The sequence below is a fragment of the Podarcis pityusensis genome (genome assembly GCF_964106645.2).
Source record: "Podarcis pityusensis genome assembly, chromosome: 14".
NCBI classification, from domain to species: Eukaryota; Metazoa; Chordata; class Lepidosauria; order Squamata; family Lacertidae; genus Podarcis; species Podarcis pityusensis.
The window spans coordinates 50144186-50153219 of record NC_138039.1 but is presented as its reverse complement, the minus strand read 5'-3'; the positions used below and the strand labels follow the sequence as shown (position 1 = coordinate 50153219).

General features: G+C 45.8%; 1 long non-coding RNA gene across 1 annotated transcript; it reads left to right on the top strand.

The window, feature by feature from the left end:
• Positions 1-258: 258 nt before the first annotated feature.
• LOC308462893 lies at positions 259-8583 on the top strand. The gene is made up of 3 exons (XR_013979421.1): positions 259-346; positions 6533-6611; positions 8443-8583. It is a non-coding gene; the product is annotated as an uncharacterized lncRNA (long non-coding RNA).
• The last annotated feature ends 451 nt before the right edge of the window (positions 8584-9034 follow it).

Below are 9034 nucleotides of genomic sequence, written 5' to 3'. Positions count from 1 at the left end.
CAGGAAATGCTCTGGACAAAAAATGGGGGAGAGAGGAGGGTCAGTTGGGGTGAGTGAGAACTCCTGAGGGTGGGAGAAACCGCAGACGCCAAAGGGGCAGCAAACCCTCCAACATTTCTCAGGTGAAAATGTCCCTATTTTATCTGAGGAATATTGGTGGGTATGAAATTTGTTCAGAGACAGAAAGGAAGGGGATGCTTAATCATTTCCGCCGTGTCATTTCCTCCAATCAAAATCCTCTCCCCTACCCAGCTTGTGCTTGTCTTGCTGCCCTGGGCTTCTTGGGGAGGAAGGCTGGGATATAAATTCAATAAATATTTTCCACCAGTAGGCAAAAGAGTGGCAAGTGAGAAGGAGCAAACCTGATTTGGAAAATAGGGGGGGGGGGGTGGCAGTTGTGTGCTTTCTCCCCATTCATTGCCTCTCTCACCCCCTGTCATAGGAGTAGCCGGGGGGCAAGGAGGCAGCTGCCCCCCCCCGATCAAGTAAAACAATAGAAATACTTAACTAACTAACCAATCATGTTGGTTCTGCCCCCCAACAAAAATTCTGGCTACGCCCATGCCCCCTGCCTCGCTGAGATGAATCAGTTTGGCCCTCAGTTGATATTGTTTAGTGGACCCCCCCAGCCTACCCCCAAGCTACTTGGTAAATAATAATAATAATAATAATAATAATAATAATAATAATAATAATAAATTTATTTATACCCTCCCCTCGCCAGCCAGAGCCGGGCTCAGGGTGGCTAACACCAGTAAAATTACAGTAAAAACATATTGGGGGGAACCAATTTAAAATACATGTTAAAATGCAATTTAAAATGCAGCCTCATTTTAAAAGTAGCCAATAGATCAAAACCATAAGGGGAGGGAAATATGAGGACTGAGTCCAAACCAAAGGCCAGGCAGAACAGCTCTGTCTTCACATTTTCTCCCTTTGCTCTTCAGTTTGCAAAATGAAGAGGCCTGGGCTGCCTGCAGCATGAATCAGATGCCAGAAGTCTTACAACATCAGGAAATGTGAGGACACCACAGCCAGCTCTTTATCCAGCAGACCGAGCAGATCTTGTTAGGTGCTCCATCTAGCAAACTAATCCTTGGCATCAAGGATTTCTTTGCTGTTGGACTTCCATGTACACACACACACAATTGCATTCCAGCACTTGGCATGCACCGCCGGAAAATTTTGTTTGCTTTCCATAATCCTTTGTAAAGTAGCATCATTGCCCATAAGGGAGGAAAAACTGCTTGCAAATGTTTTATTTTCATAGTTGAGTGTGCTTCTGGGGTGTAAATGCAAACATGGTCAAGGCCTAGTCTGAAGCATAGTTATCTCTCTCTAGAACATTAAGGGAAGGAAACAGGGCAAGTGGATACTGGCCACACTCAATTCTTACATTACTTCCAGGCTCCATTAATGGACATATCACTAAAGACTCAATTCCACCTGCTGAAGCCTTCATCAACCTGGTGCCTGCCTGCTGTGTGGGACTAAAGCTCCCATCAGTCCCAGACTGCAACTGGGTGATTCTGGGACTGATGGGAACAGGACTCTGCTGGCTAGGACTGATGGGAGTTGCAATCTAAAACAGCTGGAAAGCACCAGGTTGGCAAAGACTGGCCTCCGACAGGATGGGGGACCAGTGGCTTTGCAGATGTTGCTGGGCTGCAACTCCCATAATCTCCCCAGCCATGCTGGATGGGTTTGCTGGGAGCTGGAGGCAACTGTACCAATCTGGCCTGGCATCAGCATACAGCTTTCTCAGGCAGCTGTCAGGCCTCCTGTTTTTGGCGGGGTTCAGTACACTGGTTCTTGCCTGCGCATAGCCTCTTCCACTCCCAAACCATTGAGTCCTGCATGCCAAAATCTGGTTGTGGCCACCATTTTCTTTTTCCTGTCATGCATATCCAAGGACTTGCTCCACGGGGAACCAGGCCCATTGGCAGACCAACTCTGCATTTCAAAGATGTCTGCAAACACGGCTGAAGGCTGGCAACATCAACCCTGCCATTGCAGGGTCGCAGAACCTGGAGACAAATCGTGCATCTATAGCAGTGACCAGAGGAGGAATGACCGCTAGGAGAGAAGAAACGTCGTGGTGCATCTGCAGCAGCACAAGCAGGCATCTGCATCTGCCCCAGCTGCAACAAAACATGTCTCTCCTATATCAGCCTCTTCAGTCACAGCAGGTGCTGTTACTCGCCAACGCCCCAAAGGTGCACTCCACCATTGTCTCCCGATACAAACAGATGCCAACATTCATGCACTGGAATGACACAATTCAGTGCATGGTGGAAAACAAAGTGGTAGCCACAGGGATGCTATCTTTTCTATTCCTTGCAGCTAAAAAATGGGGGAGCCCACTACTGTGCTGTGCAACAAGGTTAAGCCCCACATAAATGTCCCATAAGCAATAAGGCCTCGCCTGGTGTGCAGAATGGCATATGATGTACTATCAACAGTTCAAGATGAACCTTAATCAACTGGAGAACGTGACCTGGCCAGTGGTGCCCTGCTGTAGACCAGGTGCTGCCTCTTCCTACCCTACAGAGATTAACTCTGCAGGACAGGGATGGGGAGCCTTCCTGGGGCTTTTCCTGGTCATGGTGGCTGACGCTGGCAGGAGTTGGAATCCAATAACATTTGGAGAGCCACAGATTCCCCATCCTTGTTACTGAGTCCTAAAAACAGAGCTGAGATTCACAGAATGGCACCTCTGGCCATTCACCCAAACATCTTTTTTAATACCCCACCCTACCCCACCCCCCAAAAAAAACCCCACCTCAAAACCAAAAGGAGGGACATTGGAAGAGAAGCCTTTAGAACTTTAGGGCTGTCCCAGATAAAGACGAGCCATTGGAATGTATAATTAACTGTGATCACAGCCCGAGAATATCATTCATAGACACATAAACAGGAGTTACGTAAGTGCTCTGGAATATTACTGGTATCACTCATGACTCCCATTTGCAGTGGTTACACAACTGTTGCACTTTTGTACAGCTAAACATACCCTAAGGGGAGAGTGGCAAAAACACAGCCAGAAATCAGACTGTCCATTTCAGTCGCCACCACCAGCCTACCGGAGGTTTGAAGTTACTTCTGTCAAAGTTTAGGATGATTCAGATGCAGCAGTTCCCCACCCCACCCCCCCCAGCTTGGTGTAAATCAGCCTTGGCCAGCCTGCAGCCCTACAGAGGTTTTGGACTATAACTCTCAACAGGTGCCTGGGGCTGATGTGAGTTGTGGCCTAAAGCATCTGGAGAGACCAGGCTGGCCAAGGCTGGTGTAAACAGATTTTGGATCTGACTTATCGTGTGCTTTACTGATATTTTAAGTGTTCTATGGTGATGCTTATTGCTTTGGGGTTGTGATTTCTTTGATCTTGCACATCCCTTTGAGCGTTTTGCATGGAAAAGTGGTTTATTATTAAACATTATAATTAGAAATGTGATTTTTTTAATTGCTTTGTGCACAAAATGTTGTGATGGTTTGTCTTCTATCTTCCAACTGTTTTCCTAGGAGAAGATCAAACTGTGTTGCACGACCCAAGTGGACGTAGTCCAATTGTCTTTTAAAAATATTGCTATAGTTTTTTGGAGTGGGGTGGGGTGGGCATCCTGTATAGGTGAGAATAGAATCTATAAGAGGAAACCAGCCCAACCAGTTCCTTTGTTAGGTAAAGACCTTAGCCAGCCGTTTACATCAGGAAGAGTTTGCCCTATTGCCATAGAGACAATGGGGGAATCCCCCTACCCCTCTCAGCTGCTCACCTTATAAGGTAGACCAGCAACAGCCAGAGCTGGTATGCAAGTTTTGGCTGATGCTGATGTAGGGTCTTGCTTTGTGCTTCGCCCAACCCCAGTAGGGAAGCAAGATCTGCTGTGAGCCCCTCCATCCTATGCTCAGGTCACATGTGTGTGTAAATAGAAGCTTGCATCCTAAAGTCACCACCGTCTACACCTTCATTCCAAGGATACCAACCCCTGGCTGAGTGCAGGAGCCCCTGGAATCTCTAACCTCTGGGTTGTGTGCAGCAGTATCACTGATACTGAAGAAGAAGAAGTCTCTAACTGAACAATTAAGTAATTTTTAATTGGAGCCAACAGTTTAATTGTTTCAATTTCTGTTAGAGTAAGATACCTAAAAAGCAAACTCAAAATGAATGAATATACTCTTACATCTCATTACCAACAATTCAATTCACTCTCCTTGCCCACCAATTAATCAATTCAGTGTTTAGTTGATACTCAGAGTGAAAGCTTGCACTTTGATTATTGATAAATGATTATGACTTCACATAAGAAATTTAATAATTATTTATAAAAATGTATATATTACAAATTCATAAAACTTCAGGATGCTGTGCAACTATAAAATATAAAACACAATTAAAAGCAGTACAAAATACAAAATGTGTGTGCATCCTATGGGGCGAATGCAGGCTTTCGCTGAAGCCTGGAGAGCGAGAGGGGTCGGTGCGCACCGACCCCTCTCGCTCTCCAGGCTTCAGGAAGCTATCCGCGAGCCCTGGGAGCTCGGTGGGAGTTCCCGCCGTGCTCCCTAGGCTTGCGGATAGCAGCCTGCATCTCGAAGCCTGGGGCGCGCTGAGCAGCCCTATAGGGCGAAAAATACAGTAATCATTATTATTGTATTCCATTTTACTCCAAGGAGCTCAAGGTAGTGTATATAATAGTCCCCACCCCCCTCAACAACTCTGTGAGGTCAGTGAGGCAAGCAAGGCTGAAAGGCAGGGACTGGCCCAAAGTCACCCAGGGAGCTTCCTGGAGGAGCAGGGATTTGAACCCTGGACTCCCAGCTCCTAGTCCAACACTCTCACCACTGCACTGCATTGGAAAAGCAAGAATGTGACTAATCAAAATTAGTGACTAGCTGACTGTTTAAACAGCTGCATAAGCCTGTTGGCATGAAAAAGACTTCAAGAAAGTGAAAAAGGCGAGGATGCCTACCAAATCTCTGCTGGGACCAACAATGCTAAATGACTTCTGGCTGAAGTCAGCCGGGCCTCTGTGACACATGGGATTTTCTGAATTATTTGGGCAACTGAGGTAGGGTCTAAGGGCTCAGGTCGTCCCTAAGGTATCCTGGACCCAAGTTGTTCAGGGCTTTATCTACCATCGCAAGAGCCTTCCACCTGGCCTGGTAGCACCTGGTTGCTGATGACTGCACCAGATGGTGTTTTGGTTGCCATATGTCCGGAACTTCCTGGACATATCTGGAATACTGCAGTTGGAAGTAATCTCTGGACGGAAATCGCTTTTTAAAAATGTCTGGGAAAATTCGAACATATGGCAACCCATGTTGGCAGTGTTGTTTTTGGCGATTTTCCTTAAAGATAGCTCAGAAACTTTTTTTGTGAATTTGCCAGAAAAGCTCAACAACTAAAAACAACTCAACAACTGTTTGAAATATGGCAACCCTACTAAAAGGGCTGCCAACATAGAGCACATCACAGCAATATTGCAATGGTGTTAAATGACACTGCTACCTTACTCTTTAGTAAGCAAATTAATTCCATTTATGCATTCTCTGTGTGGAGCAAGAGTCCATTACTTCTCTGATTAACTCACAGCCATTGAAGTGACAAACTGCAGCTCAGTGTGTTCTCTGGCCACTAATGGCAGCTACTTGTGTCTTAAGATGCCTGAGCAGCAGAACCATGGGCTGAGCCAACCACTAGAGCTATAGTTCAGTGGCAGAGCATCAGCTTTTCAAGCAGAAGTTCCCAGGTTCATTCCCTGGCACCTCCAGACAAGGTGGGGGAAAGTCATCTTCCTGAGATCCTGGAGCGCTGCTGGCAGTTGATGAAGAGTGGAACTTTGCTAGATGGCTCAATGGTCTGATGCAACAGGAGGCAGCTCCCAGGGTTCGCTAGCCTGAACAAGCTGTGCTTGTTTCTGTAACCATCTAAAAAAAGACATCTAAACATCACCTTCCTGCATCCGAATGTACTCAAAGGGGTGTAAATTATTCCACGGAGCCTGGAAATGAAATACACCCTGGAAACTTTTTCAGCTACACCCACATTGTTCCCATCCCATCTAATCAATATCTAGATCTACCTGTGCTCCAGCTGAGAGCTCCCTTCCTCCTGTCCATTTGTGTTACACCTGCCTCCCACTAGACAGTGTTACCTTCCAGTGACTTTCTTTCTTTCTTTCTTTCTTTCTTTCTTTCTTTCTTTCTTTCTTTCTTTCCTTCTTTCTTTCTTTCTTTCATAAAATGTATACCCTGCTTGATTGTAAAACAGCTCAAAGTCTTTGAAGAAATTACTATAAAATGTAAAAAAAAGTTGAAAACAACTATTTAAAACATTAAAAAATAAATAAACTCAGCAATAAACTAAAAACGAACACGCATCGGCATCCAGCCTATCTGGGGAGGCTGGTCTAAACAATTATGTTTTTAGCCAGTGCTGAAAATAGTACAGTAAAGGCGCCTGCCTGGTATCAATAGGCAGGGAGTTCCAAAGTGTAAGTGCTGCCATGCTAAAATATTGGATTTCTTTCAGGTGCTGAGCAGGTAATATGTAGCACCTGTAGCAGAGCCAGTTCCACAGATCGAAGGAGTCAAGTGGGTGTCTGTCACAGGTAAGCTGGCCCCAAGTTGTTAAGGGCTTTATATACTGAGAGCAACACCTTGAACTTGGCCCAGTGGCAAATTGGCAGCCAGTGCAGATCTCTGAGCACAGGTCTTATATGCCAAAAAGGTCTTGCTCCTGTCAGCAATTGTGATGCAGCGTTCTGCACTAACTGCAATTCCAGGTCAAGCACAAGGGAAGCAACACATATATGTGAACTGAGGCAGGGATGCATCGAGAATGTGATCCATGCAAGTTCTGATGCAGTCTTGATCCACACCTTCCTGATGAGTATGTGTCCCAGAAAGGGGTTGTCCACTGGCCTTAACACTTTCTGAACATTCTGATCTGGTCTTGCCTGAAAAGATGGTAGAAAAATAGGTCCAGGCTGGTTTGCACTGGGCACTTTTGAAGGTGTTTGTTTGTTTGTTTTGGAGGAGGAGGGGAGAACTGAAAGGGATTTGCTTCTCTCCTTGTGGTTTTGTGAGTGGTTTTATTATAAAATGTCATACATCACAGAGGTGCATCAAGGAAAAAACCTGAAAAGTTTCTGATGTTGAGGGCAGGGGCTAGGGAGTTACAATGAGTAAAAAAAACAGCTTCAAAAGTTAAATAAACTCAATGCAAAGCTGGGGGTTTATAGGCCAGAGGCAGAAGCACTTGAATATCCAACATGTTCCAAGCAAATGCTGTTAGCAGAAACAAGAGCCCAGAAGAAGAAGAAGAAGAAGAGTTTGGATTTGATATCCCGCCTTTCACTCCCTTTAAGGAGTCTCAAAGCGGCTAACATTCTCCTTTCCCTTCCTCCCCCACAACAAACACTCTGTGGGGTGAGTGGGGCTGAGAGACTTCAAAGAAGTGTGACTGGCCCAAGGTCACCCAGCAGCTGCATGTGGAGGAGCGGAGACGCGAACCCGGTTCCCCAGATTAGGAGTCTACCGCTCTTAACCACTACATCACACTGGCTCTGAACAGACAACAAGGTGAAGCCTCAGCAACCCTTCCTCAAACCACTGAGATTTGAACGACAGGGTAAAACAATTCCCTCTGATTAGATAGACCTGTCAGTCACAAAGAGCTCCCCACCCCCACCCCATGACATTTCCTTAACACTGCAATCTTGGGGAGAAATGGCATCTGTGGCATTTTTTTAAATTACACTTTAGCTACTGAAGCCCCCTGATGGACTTTGGAGGCCCCCACTTCAGTTTAGGGCACATGGGAGAGATCACACTTCAGTTCAGGAAAACCTTGAATCTGTCCGAAGTAAGGTCAGTTTGCTTCTTGATGCAAAATTCATACAAATCGCTTCCACACCCCTTGTGAAGATGAGGCAAACCGTTTGTAGTAAATGCTAAGAATATCACATTTCGTTAATGCTTTTTGCCCCTACCTAGTGCCTGAACAGGAAGTCCTGGAGTTGTAAAAACCTCATGTTTGATGTCACAATAATTCTTGGCTTCCTTCCTTTGGGGCGTTTAAGGCTACTGTTCTATCCCCATTTACTAAGCACATTAAGCTTCAATTCACCTCAGCATGTGCCATGGACTGGACAGCTAGGGAACCCCCCAAGGGAAGAAGGCTTAGAGCCCGGGGAGTGAGGGTGGGACACATGAGTGGTCAGAGGGAGAAGAGGGAGCAGACTGGGAGGAGGAGGTGTCAGAAGCTGAAGCGGTAACAGGGCTGAGTAAGCAGAAAGAAGCTCTGTCAGAGGGCAGTCCAGAATCAGAGGCAGCAGTGGAAGCTGGAGGGGGGTGCAAGAGGCAGAGTGGAGTCAGGCCGCTGAAGAAGCCAGGGATCTCCCCCCCTTCCTGTGGTGACCAGCTCCCCTCCTCTCCCAGAACCCACAGAGGTATGAAAAGGGCAGAGAAGACAAGAAGTCGGAGTCTCACATTGCTTGGGAAGGACCTGGGGGAGGAGGAGACTTAAAGAGCTGTGGAGAGGTGGAGACTGTCAGTCCTCACAGCTGGCTCATTGGGGCAAGACCTACTGGGAAGACTTGCAGTGCTCACTAGGCCTGAGCTTTTTTGTTTCTTTGAATAAAGAGTTAACTTCACTGATGCCTTGTGAGTTATTGCTGACCTGCTCCCAGCACCTGCTCTGACAGCATGACTTATTGGGTATTTTTTACGTTTTGGAAAATATTTTACATTACGTTAAAAAAGAGACAAAATATTTTTTAAAAAAAGCACATACACCCTCCAATTTCTTTTATATAATTTCTTTATAGCATTATTTATATGTTGCTTTCCTATGCATAGCCCGCTCAAGGCAACTCCCTATATCATAAGAGTATAATAAATACAAGCAAACTAAAGGCAACAATTAACAGTTATTTTAAAACATAGGCCAGTGAAAAGATGTAGCAGAAACTGATGTAGCACCTAACAGAGCTCCCTGGAAAACAACATATTCCTATTTTAAAGAGTTTCA